Below are 20,911 nucleotides of genomic sequence, written 5' to 3' on the forward strand. Positions count from 1 at the left end.
GTTTCTTTTTTTAAAGCTTTAGTAATGGAGTGAGTAGTTTCAGAGGCCTGAGAAACTAAGATCCCACGAGTTGCCAAGTGACGATTAATAGGCTGAGTCGGATTTGGCCTTTAAAAAAATTTACCAAGAGGAGTTGGTCGACCTGGTCCAGCTTGATGGTCGAATTCTTTGAGAATTCCTTGTCTAGGATTTATAAAAGTGTATCGTTTGAAATAGCTTTGCTAGAAATTCGAGGATGGATGGCTTTTGGTTGGAAAAAGTAGTCTAGAAGTTGTTGAGCCCCTTGAAAGTCGAGATCCAACATCTATTCTATTAAATACGTCTATAGAAATGATCCTATTTTAGTTTAATTTTTAGTTTTTAGATCTGGCCTCGATTCGAGGATATCTTTGGATTGTCTCGAACAATTATTTAATTTACGTTACAGCGTTCCAGTTGCTTCCTTTTCACGATGATGGTTTTTTTGAATACCGTTCAGGTATTCTCAGTCCCAGTTTATTCGACTAGGATAATTTGAAAAGTTTCCTTTCGGATTAGAGCGAGATAAGCCGCGAGAATCCCTCCCTTTCAACCCTTTCAACTCGATACTTCGATAAAGAGGGTTGCCGGATTCGAAGTTAATCGAATTATTTTCAAACTCTTCCTCCTCTTCCCTTATCACATCGATTTCTTATCCCGCCTATGCTCCTCGACGACCAAGCTTCTTTCGAAATATTCGGTTTTTCTATCGAACCGATGATTAAGGCGAGAAAGTATGAAGGATGGACGATGAAAATTTGATATAATATAGGCCTTTGCTCTCAATTCGCGTACAAAATTCTCAATGATCCCTGTTTGGGATCTCGATGAAGGCGCCAGACTCCTAAGACTCCTCGAAACAATTCTTCAAAGATCTTCCTTCTTCTTTCTCACTTTCTCGATCTTTCTCCGATTAACAAGCTTGCACTTCACAATTTTCAACACTGTTTTTTCACTGATCTTCCCGAGAGAGGAGAGATCCCTGGCTTGGGGATTGTCGAGAGAGAACACGATCGGCACACCACGATTTTCACCTTCTGCTATATTACTTCCTTACTAATGTTTCTCTATCTTGTGCTCCCAGTTAACATGAAAAAAGAAAAAAGAAAAGAAAAAGAAAAAAGAACGTCGTAAAGGGAAAAGAAGATTTTTCGAGAGATTCACTCGATCAAACGACACTCGCACGAATTATTCCTCCTCCTCCTTCTTCTTCTTCTTTATTTTTCTTTTAAGCGAGGTTATCAGTGTATATAGGCGTAAACTAAACCGCCAGTTTAAAGCCAGCCACGTGCTGGAAACTATATCGATTTCCTTCGACTGCTACTACGACTGCTGACTACAACTACTACATCCTTTTCACCGCTCCTTTTAATCGCCTCTCCTTCTCTCTCTCTCCATCGATTTTCCACAAACTCGATCTCACCCGCTGGCTATATATCGGTCTCCCCCCTCTCCCTGCCCGATAAATCTTTTCAACTGAACAGCCTCCGACGGATCCCGATCCCATCACGAAACCTCAAACTTTTCCAACGGTCGTTCATCGCACGGATTGATTCTTCTTGGGAAGGAGAGCGGTCCGCCTCGGTGGTTGCCACGTTCGACCGGCGCGAGAGAATTGCCAGACGGAAGGAAAGATTTCGTGCGTGCGTGCGCGCGCGCGCGTGCGGTGGAAAGCGACGAGGCACGGATGATCCGAAGTTTGATTTCAGCTTTCAGGTTCAGGAGGGAAGGAGAAGATCCTTGGCTGATTGGCGTTGTTCTCGCGCGAGTGTGCAACGGGAACTGATTGTCGACAGTGGAAGGACTCGCTCCTTTCGAGAAGCATCCGCTCTCTCTCTGCAAAGTATCGCCTGTCAGATACGCGAACACGCGTGTACAACGCGCGGAAAGAGAAAGAGGGCGGAGAGACGACGAGTTCCGACCGATCAGTTGGGACAGTCAACTTTGATGATTAATGTCGATCATTAATTTTTTGAATTAATTTTAAAACTCTCAAAAGTTTTCTTATTCGAAAAGTATTTAAATCGAAAGTATCGATCAACTTGGAACTTAAATTATCGATCACTATTTTTGGTAAATTTTGAAACTCGCAAAAGTTATTTTCTTTATTTTTTTATTTTTTTTATTCGAAAATATCGATCAATCTGGAACTTAAATTATCGATCATTATTTTTGGTAAATTTTAAAACTTTCAAAAGTTATTTTTCGAAAAGTATTCAAATCGAAAATATCGATCAATCTGGAACTTAAATTATCGATCACTATTTTTGGTAAATTTTAAAACTCTCAAAAATTATTTTTTTTATTCGAAAAGTTTTGAAATCGAAAATATCGATCAACCTGGAACTTAATGTTATCAATCACTATTTTTGGTAAAATTCGCAAAAGTTATTTTCTTCATTTTTTTATTTTTCTTATTCGAAAATTTCGATCAATTTGGAACTTAATATTATTTTTAATAAATTTTAAAACTCTCAAAAGTTATTTTCTTCATTTTTTATTTTTCTTATTCAAAAATATCGACCAACTTGGAACTTAATGTTATCAATCATTATTTTTTATAAATTTTAAACCTTTGAAAAATTATTTTTCTTATTCGAAAAGTTTTCAAATCGAAAATATCGATCAATCTGGAACTTAATATCATCGATTATTATTTTTTATAAATTTTAAAACTCTCGAAAGTTATTTTCTTCATCTTTTTATTTTTCTTATTCGAAAAGTATTCAAATCGAAAATATCAACCTGGAATTTAACGAGCTTAACTCCGTCGCGCCTCGTCCTCGTTCGGTTTGAAAATTGCCGATTCCGCGGCATTTGATCTCAGGTGGTTGAGATTTTGAGGAGTTGGCGTAGGCGAGATGTTCAATTTCCTGGGAAATTTCTTAGAGAAAATCTGCTCGAAAATCTGCGCCCGGGTAAATGGTTTCTGAAATATCGATTTCTCCCAGATTAATATCGAATTCGCGGGCGGAACGGTTCGATTTCCTGCTTGAAAGAGCATCGAATATTAGATGAAAATCCGATGAATCATTCAAACGAATATATCACTTTTCAAAAAATATACACGACATCTCACCATATCTATATTTATTCCACTTTATCCAAATTCATAAAATACAAATTGAATATCGAATTTTTATACACGAATATAACGTCTAATATCGAAATTTAGAATTATCATCACAACAATCTCGAGAATTATTTCCCACAACCTTTTCCCTATCGATGGCCGTTCGATTCGTTTCGATCGAAAAAAGGGAAGATAATTCATCGAAAATAGATTTATGTAACCCTTTGTTACGATACGATGCATGGCGACAATGCACGCGACGATGCTGCTCCTCCTCTTCGTTGAGAGATCATTTTTTCCAAATCGTGATTCTTCACGCAACGATATTGGACAGGGGATATAAATAGCTAGGCCAGTAATGCATTTGTATCGTGATCAAATATACCAAAGTTTTTCTTTTTTTTTATATATATATATATATATAATAATAAATAATTTAAACCTATTCTCAAAAATATATATAAAAATTTCGTGTTATATTTTCGAGTTTCTATTTAGAAAAGATTAAGAAAATTCGGTTAGAGTAATCTTCTCGTAATCGAGAATATATTATTTTTTTTTTCCTCTTCTCTCGTTTTATTACACTCGTTTCGATAAATTGGCAATCATTGCAATCACGACTGACAATTTTATCCGTTTATCCTCGGATTATCTTTAGAAATGTTTAGCGCGAAGAAGGTCGTGAGTAAGCAAGTTGTCGTAATCACGATTTAAAAAAAAAAAAAAAAAAAAAAAGAAAAAAAATAAACGCGTGACACGACGAGGTATATATCGAAGCAATCAACCGGGTCGAGGCTGGAATTTTTAATTTTCTCGCAATCTGCGTCTAGTTTTTATTAACCATTAGCCCGCAAATTGGTCGGGAACCTCTTTTTAGATCGTGATTGGCTGTGGTTCTCCCCCTCCCTCCATCCCTCCCTCGTTACTATAGAACTTCTTCAATTTTGCCGGTGAGTGAAAAAGAGAGAGAGAGAGAGAGAGAGAGGAGAGAGAGAGAGAGAGAGAGAGAGAGTGAAAAAGTTTAAAAAAAAAAAAAAAGAAGAAGAAGAAGAAATGTCGAGAGTTGCCAGGAAATTGGATCTACAAAGGACAGAGAAGCGTCAAGAGTGGAGAAATTTCGTGGAGAAACTCGAAATCTCGTCGGGAAACGAGAAATTCTTGCGGGGCCATGGAAACAAGCCTTAAAGTGGGATGACGTTGAACAATCCAAGTATCGTTTCCAAGTATATACGATACTTTATACTTTATCCTCGTCCTCTGTCGAAGAATCATCTGTGGATGGATTTTTATTAAAATTGTTGTACAATCTTTTTTCATCCCTCTCCTTTTTCACAAATTTTTCTCTTCGAAAGAATATTTTTAGATATTAAAAATTCTAGGAAATTTAGATTCATTGCACAAATGAAACTAATTATTTCCTCGTAATTTCTTTCTTTCTTCTTTCTTAATAATTGTTAAAAATTATAATATTAATTTTAGAAATCTTACTTCAATCTTATAATTTCTAGACTGATGGTTTTATCATAGAAATATTTAATTTTTTAAAATATGAATAAAAATATCATTGCTTGAAAAAAAGAGAAAATCTTAATCAAGATGATTAGAAACTCTATACCTTTTCTCTCTCTCTCTCTCTCTCTCTCTCTCTCTCTCTCTTTTCCAAGATAATAAACATAATTCGATGGAGGCTAAATAGGTTTAATTAAAGTAACGAGCGGCAACAATATCTCTCTGAGCTGCATCAAGAGAAGATTAGAAAGATTGAGGTTCGAAATGAAAGGTAGAAAAAGAAAAAAAAAATCTGAAATAAATCAAATAATACAAAATCCGCAAGGTTGCAAATAGCTCGAACGACGAAACCCGGAAATTACAAGTTTCGAGATCAGCGGAAACCGCGGATTAATCCCACGGGGGACGGAATCTGGAACGAGGTAGAATGCTTCGATTAACTTCTTCAATTAAAAATAAAATTTTTACACGATTTAAACGGTTGGAAAACATCTTCGTATATAATGAATATGAGATGCTTAGAATAAATAGAAAGATTCAATACGTTCTACATCGAAAATAAATAACTATACAAAACTTATTGGAAAGAAAAACTTAACACTTATCTATAATATGATGATTTATTGCCTTTCTATCTTTTCTCATTCGTTCGTGTCAGAATGAGAATAAATAAATTCTCGAAAGACAAGTTTGTTATTTCTTAATTATTTTTCAGAGTATCGATTCGATATTTCAAAAGAAAAATGAATTAAGAAAAAGAAGTGCTGGAGATTCGTAATAACAAATTGATGACAAATTGCTCGACGATATCCACGGAATCGAGATCCGTATTTCTCGAAGAGATCGAAAAACAACGATCTATCAAATATCGTGCAAAACCGTGTATTTCTATTTCTCGTCATTTTTCAAAGGATAAACAAAAGTCGAATATGTATCTCGTTGTGGCAAAAGTTATCAGATCTATGAAAACTCAATACTCCAACTAAATACTCGATAACTCCAGCAAAGTAAATATTCCATTGAAACGTAATCACCACGTATGGGTTGGAATTCACCATTGGTTGAAAATTAAAAAGGAAACTCAGACATCATTTTCATTTCCCCTCCATCCCCACTTTTCACGATCTAATTATCCTCGAAACGAGGTTTCTCACGTGTGCCCTCGTGGAGAAGGAAACAATCCACCCCTTACCCCACGGAGGAGACGTTTCCATTTTCTTTCGAATCCGATTAAAGGCTTCCGCCGTATCGAATAAACGGGAAATTGAGCCGCGTCTTCGGCCGACACTTCCTTCCCACTTTCGTCCCAGTCAATAAAAAAAGTCTGTCAGCAGCCTGCCCCTGATTAATTCCCCCTTTTAAACTTTTAAATTTCGTCTCCTCGGATATCGATAACCGCGTTAACCACCGATATCCAGGATATCGAGAGGAGCGTGAATCGATTCGTTTTTTTTTTTGAAAAAAAAAAAAATAAAAAAAATCTCTTTCACCTCCTTTGCTATCCTCTTTTTAAGAAAAAAAAAAAAATTCCGCTACGTTAAATTATTCTCTCGAAACTATATATATATATATATATTATTATTATTATTATTATTATTATCCATTGTGTATAATTAACGAAAAATGAGAATGGATTTGTATCTACATTTTCAAAAATTTCTTATATATATATATATATATATATATATAATAAAATATATAATATATATATGTAATAAAATATATAAGAAATATATATATATATATATATATATATATATATATATATATATATAATAAAATATATAATATATATATATAATAAAATATATAATATATATATGTAATAAAATATATAAGAAATATATATATATATAAGAAATTTTTGAAAATGTAGATGCAAATCCATTCTCATTTTTCGTTAATTATACACGAATACATACACGATGGATAATAATAATAATAATAATAAAGATTCTTTTTTATTATTGGCCCATGCCAATGATATCGTGATACAATTTTCTCGTTCCTCCTCCTCCCTCCCCCCTCGAAGAGGGGGAAGAAGAAAATTATACAAATTTTCCCCCTCGAATCAAGTTGAAAAAGTAATTTTCAATTTTACTTCGACGGAGCAGTCGTCGGGGAGCAAAGAGGGATAATCTCGGTTGGAGCAAATACCGGCTCGAAATTGGGAGAAATTAACTTTATTTGCGTGAAACGTAGGTCAAAGTTCACCTTGTGAAAAGGGGGATAAAACGCGTCGCGACTTCTGATTGGCCAGTGTCAAGGTTCGAACCGGTTAACTGGGCTAATTGGTTACACACACACATACACACACACAGTGTGTGTATGCGTGTAAAAACGTTTCGTTTCCGCGTCTTCTTCCAGATGGTGCCAGCGGTTTATAGGAAAGCTGGTAACCAACTAACCGTCACGTGACTAATTAATTTGTGTACCTATGTCGGTGGACAATTCATCTCGTTGCCCATACAGGAAATATTAATTCCCTTCCTCGAAACGGGCTAATTGTTGGCGAACAATTTCACGAGTTAATCGTTCGACTCGGGCTCAATTACGGGGAAAAAGGAAATTCTAAAATTTCTTTCTTTCATCGTTCCATTCGTCAAAGTATCAAATCAAAAGGATCTCCTTTTTTCGACATGTTGTTATATAATTATTTATATATATAAATATTTAATGAATATAAATAAATATATATATATATATTTATATATAATTATTTATAAATATATAAATAATATATAATATATATTTATTTAATTATATATATATAAATATTTCATTTGCAATAAAAATAAATATAACAAAAAAAAAACAATAATACATATATATATATATTATTTTTAATCAATAAAATTAATAGAAAATTAGAAAATACTTATAAATTTAATAATTTAATTTAAATTTATGTTAAAATTTTATACTAATTAATAAAATTGTAAATTTAAATATACAACAAGATAGATTCTTTTTCAACGAACGAATGTTTTGAATGGATGGAAAAGATTGTAAACTTTTTAGGTTAGGTCTAACCTAAAAAGTGACCAAAGTGTGTATATGTTGGAATGGACGTAAAAGAGAGTAATTTTATAGAAAATTATTGAAAAATGAAAGTGGAGAACGAGTGAGAAATGCAATTTTTTTCGTTCCAAGTTTTCTACAAATTGGTTAGTTTTAAAGATTCATGGGAAAAAAAAAGACACGTGTCAACTACGCCATTGGAATGTGTGTTCAATATGGCTGACGGAATATGGATGACTTTTCAAATTCGATTTTCTTCAAGGCAAATTGTTAAATGGAAAAAATTTTAATTCCACGTTTTTTTTTTTTTTACTGGTTTTTCTGGTATTCATAGAATAATTATCCTTGACGATTATTTCATATAATCGATACACACCTTGGAAGAATATTTCTCGAAAGATGTTCTGAATGGGAAGAAAATCAGATTGAGGATCTTTTTAAATTGTATCAATGCATGTCTCATACAACTTTTTCAAACTTATAGAAAAATATTTTTCCCATTTCGATCCCCGTAAAATCTGTCGCGATCTATAAAACTTTAGAAATATCCGTAAAATATTTGAAAGAGTTAGTTTCTTTAAAGAACAGAGTGGAAAGTTTGTTTAGATAATATAACGTCGTAACATTTTTCGAGAAATCATAAAATCTTTCGAAACCATTTCAATTATCTTCGAAAATACATTTAAAAACATTCGAATTAAGCGTTTCCTTTTTATTAAAAAACTCTTTCTTCTTCTTCTTCTTCTTCTCTTTTCATTCATCCCCAATAATAATTTCAATATTTCCCTTTCTCTTTATTATTATTACCAACTAATTCTAGCAATTAAATATCCTTGTATTTCCAACTGATTCTGCTTAAGTTTGATTGAAAAAAAAAAGATAGATTCATCGATCAGAGGGGAAAAAAAAAAATAAACATTTGCTTCCCACAACGCTGTTCAATCAACTTCAAAGCTATTTCGATTATTTCTACCCCAAATAATCACAGTTTCGATTATTTCCAACCTATCCTTTAGTTTTAATTGAAAATAAAAAAGAAGAAAAAAATATCGTGAAAAAAGAGCTATCAGAGAGAAACTCGTTGTTTCACGATCCTAATCTATACGCTTTAATTCGACGAGTCGTTATTTCTTTTTCTTTTTTTTCTTTTATTTATTTTTCGTCCATCGCCTTCCCTCACGTTTCACGTTTACATTCGGCAGGAATAAGAAGGGGCTGATAAAAGACGATTCCTATTCAAGGTTTCTTAATTAAGAAGGCCCGGCGGTGGCCGCCTCTCCGGTTCACGATGAAAGACCCACTCGCAATTAAGCTTGCGATGCGCGATGTTTTCTTGTTCGACCAACCCAAGTGTCGTTGATAAATTGAATGAGAAACGAGCGGCTTTTCCTCTTATTGGAATGTCCTATGCGCCTCCTTTAATTTAAGAAATATATCATCGAATGGAAATTTTTTTTTTTTTGTCGAAAGGAAGAGGAATTCTACGAAAAGCATTTGTGAAAAAAGCACGTTTCTCCTTCTTTTTTTTCTTCTATGCAATCTCTTCCACTCTGATTTATTCGCGTTATTATTATTACTTTTTTTTTTTTATTCAGTTGGATCAAAACGAGACTCGATTCGATCGAGGATGAAATAGATTCAGAAACGGTCCATTGACGATTCTCTTTGAGCACGTTTGGATAATTTTATTTCCCATCAGGTTGTTAATCATCCTGCCGGTGAAAATTAATTGACACACGCCAGAGGTTAACAATCGATGATCGCCCGTGGCAATAATCATCGATCCCCTCCGTCATCCTTCTAATTGATGATGGAAACCGAGACAACAAAGTTTTGTCTCGTTTCGTCGAAAACGAGTGATGTATCGGGAGACAGATTTCGAATTGTCGAAATTGTAAAAAAAAAAAAAGAAAAATTAGATCTTCCTATCCTCTCGAATTTTTAAAAAAATTCGTTTCCCTCTTTCTTTCTTTTAATTAATCCCAATAATTGATCAATTAATTCAATTAATTTCAATAAATATCCGCAACAATATGGACAAAGATTGGCTCGTTAAAAACTGTGGAACAAAATTTCCTCTTATTTTCGAGTCGAATGAATATTCATCTCAGGTTCAGAGTTCGCCTACTTCGCCTTCCATAAATCTTCAAAAAAAAAAAAAAATCGATATCCTCGAAAAAGAAGGAAAAGATTCGTACGAAGAAAGAAAATTTATGTATACCTTTCAGATAACCTTCGATTAAACGAGGAAAATTTCACCTCGATAAATAACCGTTTAATTTATGACAAATTGATGAATCCACGGTTCCTCTTCTTCGTTAAAATACCTTTTCCATTCGATCCTTTCCCTTCCCCTTCGCCCGCCATTCGATAAATTTCACAAATCCGGCCGTTAATGAAACGAAAGGAATGCTTGAATACGAGGTTGCGCCTCGCCGGAACCTGGCTGCCTTCACCGGCTTCCGGCTTCAGCTTTTTCTCCTCCTTTCTTTTTTTTTTTTTTTTTCATCGAGGCAGACAGACTTTTCGTTCGTTTCGACCATAAACGCGATTTATCGCGGCAGCCACGATGAATTCTCTCCCTTCCTTTCCTCTTTCTCCTCGCTCTGTATCTCCCCTCTCATTTTCCCCTTTCGAAAGGAAAACGACTGTGGATGAAAAAAAGAACGAGAGAGAAAGAGAGAAATGGAAGAATATCCTTTGATACAGCGATCGGTGTGGAAAAGAAGCAAGGAATTTAATTTCGATAAAAGATTTCGCGAAGAAAGTGGTAGCAGTCTCTCTTTTGTCCAACGATCTTCTTCTTCTTCTGTTCGATGGATGAGTGGAATGGGGCAGGTTATAGGTTCAATCTATAATCCTGTAACGCGATTAATCCGTTCCGTTGTTGTATCGAAATCGCGTTAAGCGAGCTAATACCAATCAGAGGAATGTCAACAAAAACATTGTGAACATTCGTGTCGAACGAATCGAGTCGTCTATTAAACCGTTCCGCTGCGACGGAAGAAAAATTGTCGAGATTGTCGTCTTTCGATCTTCTAAATTTATTTTCTTTTTTTTTTTTTTTTTTTTTAGCAAAATAATTCGTTCAATTTTCCGAAAGAGAAAGAAAAAAATTGCATCCCTTCTCGAATTACAAAAAAATTGAAATTCAACTTCAAAAAGCTTTAAGATGCTTAAAGGAAAAATTATAGAAATATCGATAATTAAATATAATTAAATATCGATAATTCTATAAAAATTATAGAATTATAGAATATAGAAATATAAAATTATAGAAAATTATAGAATTGATAGTAATGAAGTACTCTCCATGTACGAAATATTTTCGTAACTTAATTAATACTGCGTGTTTATAATAAATTTATCCATAACTGCTGCGCAAATTGGTGAATGATTTTCAAATTTTAATCGATTTCCCTTCTATACATCCCTCGTTCTCTTAAACAAAGTATCTTTTTCACGTATATTTTGTTCCTCGAAAATTGCGAATATACGTTTCGTTATAACGTACTATAAATTCGAAATAATAAATGATTGATTAACAATCTTCACGCGTACGATACAATCTCGACTTCAAGATTAATGAAAGCTTCTTTCGATCTAACGAAAGACACATTTTGAAGGAAAAGAGAGAATAGAAACTTCAACAATCTTTTCTCTCGTTGCGTCTGAAAGGAGAATGGAAACTCGTTGTAATGTTATTAATAATCAAGAGACTGTCTCCAATAAACGCTTGTCAGAATATTTCTGTTCGAACATCATCCTGAAGACACGTGCAGCAATCTTTCGAAGATCGGATCGGGTTTCCTTCGAATTTAAACGAATGCTCGGCCTCTTTCTCTCTCCCTCTCTCTTTCTCTCTCTTTTTGTTTCTCTATCGAATCTTTCGACGCGTGACGCGATTCGACTCTGTCTAATAAACTTCTCCACGCGATCGTGTTCGATAATATTTCGAGGAAAGAAGAAATCTAGCGATTTTACCCGTGGAAAGATAAGATAATATCTTCGAGATAACCCGTTTGTGCCGCTCTCTTGCCTCGTGCGTCAAAGGATATAGCTTGATATTGTTGCCACGATAAAGAGAGGATTGTTTAATTCGTTTCAGTTTCTCCAAGAAAGATTTTCGTTATATTCGAATGAGAATTCTATCTTCTTCTCTTCTTGTGATCTTATTTTTGGAATTTTGAAATTAAGAAGAGTCTTCTTTAAAGAAGAAACAAATAAGCTATTATTATTAGTCAATTAAATTAATTTTAAATCAATTTCAGAAGAAAAACACAACTTGCAGATAAACTATTACATTATGATTACTTAATTTGAGATTGATTAAGTTTTTTGAAATTAATTTGTTCTTTTTCGGATAGGATTTTCAGGTATTGATAAAAAAAAAACATGAATTTTAAAATTTAAAAATCGTCAAACTGCGATTAAATTTTATTACACGCGAAACGAATTTTGTCGAAAGTTTCACAGTTTTCATAACTTTTAACTAGACAACTTTTCCCGGATTCCAATAGAATTCGACTATGGAGGCGAGCCTTTGTTGCAGCCCTGCTTTCGGGGAATCAATTTCAGGCGGCGAGTTTGAAGTCGCTGCACCGGGATTCAAATAATAATTGCGATTACGATTAAAGATTCGGTGAAAATTTCGAAATAATCGGTGAGAAAAGTCTGATAAACAGACTGTTCGAGAGAGCAAGCTGCTAACACGAAGATGCTAACGAGAAGAATTTTCCGATTGAATTTTTGAAACTCGAAAATAATGGAGCTTTCCGACCTATTTTTTCGTTTAACGAATCGATTTCGAATCACGTACTCGTTAAAAATCCTCTCCAAGAGTAATCACTCCTCGAAACACAACAGTTTCCAATCCCGAACCCGTGTTTCCACTTCTCGTCACATTTTACGAATCATTATACCATCCCAAATTTCATCAAAAACCATCGATCAATCCTTTTCAATCACCTCCTCCTACTCCCCTCCCCTTCGACACAAATTTATTTCCGACACAGTTCGAACGATCCCACAATTGAAATCCCTCTCGCGTTACCTTTTTCATCAAAAAGAAAAAAGAAAAAAGAAAAATCACTCCATCCACCCTATATATCCTTATCCCACCCCTGGACGCTAATTTCCAATCTCAAACAATTTCCAATTTCCTTCTGAAATCGATCAGAAAACCAATCAACTGCTTCCTCGAAGCGAAAAAAGGGAAGGGAGGGGGGAAGAAACTACTTCCAACCATCCCAAACCTCTACAAACCGAGCTACCGGATCTACTTGCATGTACGTTCGTCATCAACAAGTATCGAGGTATGCGAGCGTGGGCATCGGCCTGTGAACCCAAACATTCGATTCCCCGTGGAATCGAAGCGATCCACTGTAAGGAATCATCGGTTGGACGGAGGAAGAGGAAGGGAGCGGCTGGCAATGAGTCGCGTCACGCACAGGCACGTTCGCGTGGAAAAGTTGGCAAATTGGTTGTCGGGCAACGGACAACAGGTAGCAAGCAGCAGGTCGCACAATCGCGTCACAACAACAACAATAACAACAACAACAACTCTTTCTCTTTCTATTCGAATCGATTCGATCTCTTTTCCCTGCCTCGGCTGCTTACTCGATGGTTTGTGTGTGTGTGTGTGCGCGCGTGCCTCGCTTCCGGCTGCGTCCTCACCAGGACACGACGAGAACGGGCAGAGTATATGGGCCAGCCCACTGCATCTGGTCACAGAAATGCCACACTGACGCACCACACGCACTCCCGCCACGATCGCGCACACCACCGGCTATCGAGATATCGGGGGGTAGGGTGGAAAAGGAAAGGGGTTGGAGAAGAAGTTTGTCTTTATTCCGTGTCTGTGCGTCTGATGACAACCTGCCGCGGTTGTTCGAGACGAGAACGAGATGAAGATGAGATCAGAAGTTGTTTGAGATCGAGTTTGATCGAAAAGTTAGGTTAGATTTATCGGATAATATTTACATTCGCGGTGGTTAGTTTCCTAGCGTGAAGATTTAATTGGTCGAATTTTTAGAAAAATTGCTAGCCCAAGTTTGTCGAGAAAAGGAAAAAGAAACCGGCGCCACGTGGCAGGGACCACTCGATTCTTACGTTCCTGCTCTATTATCCAACGAATCCTCGACGTTGTTCTAAAACGCTCTCGAATTTTTCTCGAAACGAAACGCCTCACCGTTTCCCGATTCAACGAGAAAGATCCGTTTTCCGCCCGCAAACTGGAACTCTGTCCACTCGAAACAAAGCGACGCGATCACTCGACATCGTTGAGCACCGACACCGTGTTATGCCAACAATTTCGACCATGAAAACCGATAAACCGGCAGACAGAGAGAGAGAGAGAGACAATTACCACGGAAAAGCATCGAACCGTGTCCAACCGAAAATTAACCGCAAAAACACATCGACCGCAACCGAGCTTCACCACCCCGCTTCGAAACAGGGATCACCGATGCCGCATCCGCATTCCCTCCGTCGCAGGAGGTTACCTGTGTGTTCTACCCTACCTATCGAACCGCCTTCCGCGTCCTTTCACCCCACTTTGCATGCAGGAGGAGAGAGGCGGAGCAAGGAGCCGTGATAATCTCACGACGAGCGAGAGATGTGACGGTTCGCGAGGCTGCCTTCAGAGAAGTGAACGGAGAGACGCACAGACACTGGAGGAGACAGGTTGCGACACTTGGATCAAACATTGGCAAACATTGGCCGATTCGACGACAGGATTCGGGGAATGGCCGCGAATTCGTTGGATTAGGTGGTGGTTGGGTTGAGAGGGGAGGTTAGGTGAAGGGAACTGGGGGATAAGATGTTTGATATTGGTGGCCCGTACCGCGAGGATGCTCGGTGCTTCCGAGCCGAGGCGATCAGCTCGTGCGCCGTCGTATTGACGTTGACGGCGGCCGAGACCCGACTGACGGAACGATCCTCTGTGTGGCGTCGCCGTGGCACAGTAACGTACCATCTGGAAAACCGAGGGGGGGGGGCACCGCGACGTCGCCATTCAACTACTTTTTCCTTTGTTTCATCATCGCTGCCTGTTGATGGCTCGAATCTGGCGTCCAACCGATTGATCGGGCTTCTCTCGTCTTCCTTCTCGCGTCTCCTTTTGTGTTTTCGACCTTTCGCTCCGTTCACTATCTAATCTAACAGAGGTGATTGTTGTGTTCGCCGGTTTACGTTTATTGCGCGGCTATTGCTGATCCTACTTTGGAAATTTATGGTTTGCGAATGTTTTCTATCTTGTTTTCTTTCTTTCGTAAGAAGGACGTGTCTTTTGTAAATGTGGCGGAATTGTTCGATTTTGTTATCGGAAGAAATTTGAAAATTTGGTTATTAAAATAAGGAGGGGGAAGAAAACGTTTAAAAAGAGAAAAGTATTTAAGAGGTAGAAGTATTCTCGTGTCGAGAAGTTTCTGTAAACTTAGAATGTCAAGAGCGATTCTTGAAACAATATTATGTTACGAAGGAATTTTTAAAGAAAGTGTCTCTCGAGCTTGATCGAAACTTATTAAACTTTCCTGTACTATCTTATCTCCACCATCGCGACTAGATGCTGGATAATATCAACGACGACGGCTAGAATCACAGGCGAATCTCTGTGCAGGTTGTTTTACAAAAATTAGATTAGTTATGCTTCCTCGACCACGCTTACCAACTTGTACTTTTTGTTGCGTGAGCATAACATTATTAAAAACATTAAGGGCCAACTTTGTTTCACCGTTATTGCAACATATTATTACATTATTATAATTATTTACCACACAATATTGCAATATTGTTACTTATTCTTTGTTACTTATAGAATTAGTATCAAAGTTGCTGATACTTATTTCTATACATGTATTGCAATAATATTTACCGATACTTATTTCTCTAACTAGTATAATGTACAATATTATTTTCTAATATTTATAGAATTAGTATTAAAGTTGCTGATACTTATTTTTATATATGTATTGCAATAATATCGCTAGTATTTATTGATATTATTTCCGTAACCAGTGTAATATACAATATTATTTTTTAATATTTAGAATTAGTATTAAAATAGTATTTATTAATACTTATTTCCGTAATTAATGTAATATACAATTATTCTAATTATTTCTAATATTTATAGAATTAATATTAAAGTTGCTGATACTTATTTTTATATATGTATTGCAATAATCGCTAGTATTTATTGATACTTATTTCCGTAATTAATGTAATACAATTATTCTAATTATTTCTAATATTTATAGAATTAATATTAAAGTTGCTGATATTTATTTTTATATACTTATTGCAATAATATCGCTAGTATTTATTGATATTATTTCCGTAATTAATGTAATATACAATTATTCTAATTATTTCTAATATTTATAGAATTAATATTAAAGTTGCTGATACTTATTTTTATATACTTATTGCAATAATATCGCTAGTATTTATTGATATTATTTCCGTAACCAGTGTAATATATAATATTATTTTCTAATATTTAGAATTAATATTAAAGTTGCTGATACTTATTACTATACAATTTTATCATACAATTATACAAATTTATTTTAGATAATTGCATATTTTTCAATTGTCCATTTATGTTTGATTCTTACACATAGTGTAATATACAATATTATCTTTTAATATCTAAAATTAGTAATATCATATAATATTTACTGATACTTATTACCATAAAATTACAAATTTAGAATATTTTTTAATTGCATTATGTTTGATTCTAATGCATAATGTAATACACAATATTATTTTCTAATGTTTATTTAAAATTACTAAAGTTGCTGATACTTATTTCTATATACGTATTGCAATAATATCATTAATACTTACTGATACTCATTACCATGCAATTTTACCACACATTTGTACAAATTTATTTTAGAATGCACATTTTTCAATTGCGCATTTATGTTTGATTCTTATGTATAGTGTAATACATTCACATCATAGATTGGTTATCTTTGTTACGCGTTGTTTGTTTAAAGAATCGCGTGGTGCAAATTTCTAGGTTTAATTTAGGAGTGTCTGGGAGCCGTGACGTCACGCGACGTCGACCAGCCACCTTCCTGTTACCCTGTCCCTTGCACCGTTTCCGCTTTCCACGAGACAGATATCCTCCGCTTGCCAGGATCACGTCCCTCCTCTCTACGAAAAATCTCAAAAAATGGAAACGACAGTAATCCCTTCCCTCTTTTTTTTCGATAAATTATTATCATTTGATACTTTTTTTTATTCAAACAGCTTTTTATATTTCGTCGAATTGATACTTTATTTCTCGTTCAATTTTTCGAAATGAAAGTCTCCTTTTGAAGAATAAAATGTTTTTGTTCCGTAATAATAACGGATTATAAAAATACAATTTAACAATATTTCTCTTTTTTTTCCTTTTTTTCACTTTACACGTATGTTTTCTTTATTGTCCAATTTGACTGTTGTACAAATGTAATAATTTGAAAAAGTAGTAGTCTCGCAGTTGATTATTTTATTTTAATGCGTCAAATTAAATTTTAGCACACGCAACAACTTCACTTTGTTATATCGCTCGAATAATACGATGATACATTTTTGATGATAAAAAGTAAAAATCTTTTGACAATTTTTGTAAAATTTAGAGATTTAAAATATTTTCATTTCTTTCTTCTTTTTTTATTTTTTTTTTTTATTTTCGACAAAATAAACTGCTGCTGAGGGCGATTATTAGATTATACCGGTTTGATTCGAGATTGCCGTTGTCGATGGCAAAGAGCACTACTCGCTGAAACCGGAAATATCTGAATGAGACCGATAAACCGCGTTACGCGAGAAGAAAAGGAGGCGAATGGCTCTGATTTAACTCACTCTGGCACCTGACAGTCACTGTCACGATCCCTGGACATAGAAGAATATACCTAACAAGTAGTAGTTGATGAATTTAATATTAGCGCACAAATTTCTTTTTCGAGCAACGTGAAAACAACAAAATGGAAATAATTCCTGGTAGAAGCAAAAAAAATCACGAACGGAACGGAATAAAAAAATTTTGATCTAAACTCTCCTCTCCTAAATTTTCAAAGATATTATAGCGTTGTTCAATTAACAATATTAAATTTGAATGAATACAGAAGAGAAATTAATAAAAGTTGGAAACGTGAAACCGTGAACAAATGGGGATAAAAGAAAGTTTGTAAAAAATGGCTTTTTGCTAATTGGATTAAAAGAGTGGACTCGTTTGTTAATTCAATTAAAGATGATACAATTATTTAATAATTTAATGGGAGGATCGTTCGTAATTTAATCGCGATATTATGGATTATTTTTTAATTTAACGGTTCCCAATCGTGATTATTTTTTATTTATTCATTTATTTATCGCGTTTACAGGAGAAACAAATTTAATAAAGAGAAAACACGCGTTTTCACCACCAATTTTCATTAATGAGAGAGATACAAAAACTTTTGTAACTCTGATAATTTCAAAAAATTGAGAAACATTTCGATCGACGATATTTTTATGTAGACAGAGAAAGGGTGGTTTTCGATATTTGCAACAGGGTTGAATTTAGTTATTTGCTTTTGTTGAGAGTGATACGGTAGACGATGAAAATAGTAGAAAGTTTACGAAACTCGGCGCATCGGTCAATTTTCCAATGACGTCACTGTGTGTTTAGCTTCCATGAAAATTCCACGTGAACCTTTTGTCTGGGAAGCTGGAAATCCTCCAACTGCGCAGGTCTTTATCATTACAGTGCTGTACCAAGAATCTTGATAGTCTTGATTAAATTTTAAATCAACCATTCGTATTCCACAACTTTACGAAATTTCTCAATCTTTTTTCTATCCTCGACGATTTAAATGACTAGTAATTTTCTATAATTCTATGTAACTTTGATTTTTCTTAAAATTCCAAGAAAATAGAAACAAAGAAACTTATGTTGAAATATTTTTTTTAAAATACTTGAAAAATTAATCATCATTTTTCTTTAAGAATTAAAGAAGGATTATAAAATTGTAAACAATAATTATAGAAATTTCTAACAATGAAAGAGAAATTTAAATTCCTAAAGTTTTCAAGTTCCTTGCTAGTAAAATAAATTTAGAATTTAATCGTGTAAAATACATTATTTCCCTTCCACTCGTGGCCCGTTAAATAATTACGACCGTCGAAAATCGATAGTGGGCCGAATTAATTAATCCGTTTTGCTCCATCTAATTAACAGACAACTTTCCATCCAATTCATTCAACGAAACTGTGATACTCCGCTTGTACGGCAGAGAGAATAAGAGAATTTTCGAAGAAAACTCTTGTAAACACGTTAGTTTTAAACAAAAATTAATTAATTTCTTCCAACTTTCATCCCAACTAATAATAATTATTATCCAATCCCTGTAATCACCATTAACCTTAATCCATGTTATTTAGAAGCCTCAAGATTCTCAACTTTAGACGTTCAATATTGGAATATAACTAGGCAATAATCTCACTTTATACTTAATACAGAATCTCCTGCAAACTCGAGAAACTATATATATATATAGCTAATCCGTGGTCTGATGATGTTGGACGTGTTCATCGAACGACGATTACCACGGCAAGATGTTCCAGTCGAAGAAATCGTCGTCCTTCAATTCTCGGCTGGACAGAAGGAAATGCGAGCAAATTATGTCAATCTTCACGGCAGATAGCCGTGTTATCATTTCGTGCGTCATGCAAGTGGGTAATGGACGGTCTGCTGGCCATTAGATCTGTCAGTTCTACTTAAGGCGACACGACGCTCACGTGACGTGAATATTATGAAAGACACGAGAGATCTGCACGCGAATAATTTGCGTACACGCCGCTAGTTGGATGGAAAAAATATAATACGAAAGAAATAATACCTGTATAATGTAGTAAATGTTGAACGAATGACTAACGAAACCGATTGCACTTATTAGATACTGAAATTTGAGTTTGAGACATTTGGAGAAGACATAGTAAATGTTGAAGGAATGATTAAAAATTAAAACAAGATTGTGAATTGGATTTATGAGCTAAGTATTGAAATTTAATACTGATATGAGTGCATCAGAACTTGAGATACTTGGAGAAGATATAGTAAATGTTGAAGGAATGATTTAGAACAAAATTGTGAATTGCATTTATGAAATAGATAAAATTGAAATTTAATATCAATATGAGATATTTGGAAGAGATATAATAAATGTTGAAGGAATGATTATGAATTCAGATTTAAAACAAAATTGTGAATTGGAATTATGAAGTAAGTATTGAAATTTAATACTGATATGAGTGGATCAGAACTTGAGATACTTAGAGAAGACATAATAAATGTTGAAGAAATGATTATGAATTGAGATTTAAAATAAAATTGTGAATTGCATTTATGAAATAGATAAAATTGAAATCAATATAAGATACTTGAAGAGATATACTTTGAAGAGATATAGTAAAAATTGAAGAAATGATTAAAAATTAAAATAAAATTTTGAATTGGATTTTTTTTTCTTTATGAGATAGGCAGTGAAATTTAATACTGATATGAGTGGATCAAAGCTTGGAGAAAACATAGTAAATATTGAAGAAATGATTATGAATTGGGATTTAAAACAAAATTGTAGATTGCATTTCTGAAATAGGTAAAATTGAAATAGGTAAATCTAAATACCAATATGAGACACTTGGAAGAAATATAATAAATGTTGAAGGAATAATTAAAAATTGGGATTCAAAATAAAATGTGAATTACATTTATGAAATATTATATAAAATTGAAATCTAACATCAATATAAGATACTTGGAAAAGATATAGTAGAAGGAATGATTATGAATTGGGATTTAAAACAAAATTATGAATTGGATTTAAGTATTGAAATTTAATACTGATATGAGTGGATCAAAGCTTGAGATACTTGAAGAAGACATAGTAAATGAAGAAATGATTTAAAACAAAATTGTGAATTAGATTTATGAAGTAAGTATTGAAATTTAATATCGACATGAATGGGTAAGAGCTTAAAATACTTGAGAAGACATAGTAAATATTGAAGAAATAATTAAAAAATCGTGATTTAAAAAAGATTGTGGGTTGCACTTATATTAGTATTGATATTGAAATTTAATCGTGATGCAATTCAAGACATAGATGTAAGCAAATGTTAAATGAACACCTAAAAATCGATATAATGGATTGCACTTACGTAATATTGAAATTTAATATCGATCAGAATTTGAAGGGAGCATAAATAAAATAAATATTGAACGAATGATTTAAAAAATCCAAAAAAAAA

General features: G+C 34.2%; 1 long non-coding RNA gene across 1 annotated transcript; it reads right to left on the reverse strand.

Moving 5' to 3' along the window:
• Nucleotides 1-5: 5 nt before the first annotated feature.
• On the reverse strand, nt 6-14,566 carry LOC113218944. The gene is made up of 2 exons (XR_003305178.1): nt 13,241-14,566; nt 6-1,854 (listed from the first exon to the last, which is right to left on the reverse strand). It is a non-coding gene; the product is annotated as an uncharacterized LOC113218944 (long non-coding RNA).
• Nucleotides 14,567-20,911: the final 6,345 nt, after the last annotated feature.

The sequence above is a fragment of the Apis mellifera genome, linkage group LG8 (assembly GCF_003254395.2).
Source record: "Apis mellifera strain DH4 linkage group LG8, Amel_HAv3.1, whole genome shotgun sequence".
In the NCBI taxonomy this organism is placed as follows: Eukaryota; Metazoa; Arthropoda; class Insecta; order Hymenoptera; family Apidae; genus Apis; species Apis mellifera.